The sequence below is a fragment of the Medicago sativa genome, chromosome 7, assembly GCF_051527215.1.
Source record: "Medicago sativa cultivar Bolivia chromosome 7, Bolivia_mono, whole genome shotgun sequence".
NCBI classification, from domain to species: Eukaryota; Viridiplantae; Streptophyta; class Magnoliopsida; order Fabales; family Fabaceae; genus Medicago; species Medicago sativa.
In genome coordinates, this window is record NC_140755.1 from 92,427,613 (window position 1) to 92,428,435 (window position 823).

Sequence of the window (823 nt, forward strand, 5' to 3'; positions counted from 1 at the left end):
TGCTTATGAGCCAAAGTGAAGCCTTGAAACTCCTTAGTTAGAGCTTCGATTTGTTTGTTCATTGCTGCTTGGTTAGCAAGGATAGCAGTTTGTTCACTCACCCCAAACACTCCTCTTTCTTTCTTTTTAGCTTGATCACGATACTCATTGCCAGCCATGTTTTCAATTAGAGCTTGAACTTCATGATCAGTTTTACTTTTGAGACTACCTCCCGCGGAAGCATCTAAGAACATTCGAGTGTTTGGTGTTACCCCCTCAGTGAAGATTTGGAGGTATTGCTTCTCGGTGAACTCATGATTAGGGCATCTCTTGAGAAGCAAGTTGAATCGCTCCCAAGCATCGTACAATGATTCACCTTCTCCTTGCTTGAAGTTAGAGATCTCCATCTTCTTGTCCCAATACTTAGACATAGGGAAGTATTTCTCCAAGAACTTCAGCTCTAACTCTTCCCATGTTTGGACAGTCCCGTTTGGAATTGTTAGCAACCAATCTTTTGCTCTTCCCGTCAAGGTGAAAGGAAATAGCCTTAGCTTCTTTTGTGCTTCAGTCACGGTGGCTGGTTGCACACAAAACTCACAGGTTTCAGCAAAACGGCTCAAGTGTTCATGAGGACTCATAGCTTCAGTCCCATCGAATTGCTTGTCCCTCAAACCATTGAGGACAGTTGTCTTGATGTCGAACGCTACGGGGTTAGCTGGTTGAAAAGTGTGGGTCAGTTGACCGCGATGAGTGGCTAACCCGTAGTCTCCAAGCTTAGGTCTTGGTGGTACAACTCCTTCTCCTTCCATAGTTGCAGATTTAGGAGAAGAGATTGTTTCAGATT

General features: G+C 44.2%; 1 non-coding gene across 1 annotated transcript; it reads left to right on the forward strand.

Moving 5' to 3' along the window:
* Positions 1-288: 288 nt before the first annotated feature.
* On the forward strand, positions 289-395 carry LOC146910310 (small nucleolar RNA R71). The gene has a single exon (XR_015020973.1). It is a non-coding gene; the product is annotated as a small nucleolar RNA R71 (small nucleolar RNA).
* The last annotated feature ends 428 nt before the right edge of the window (positions 396-823 follow it).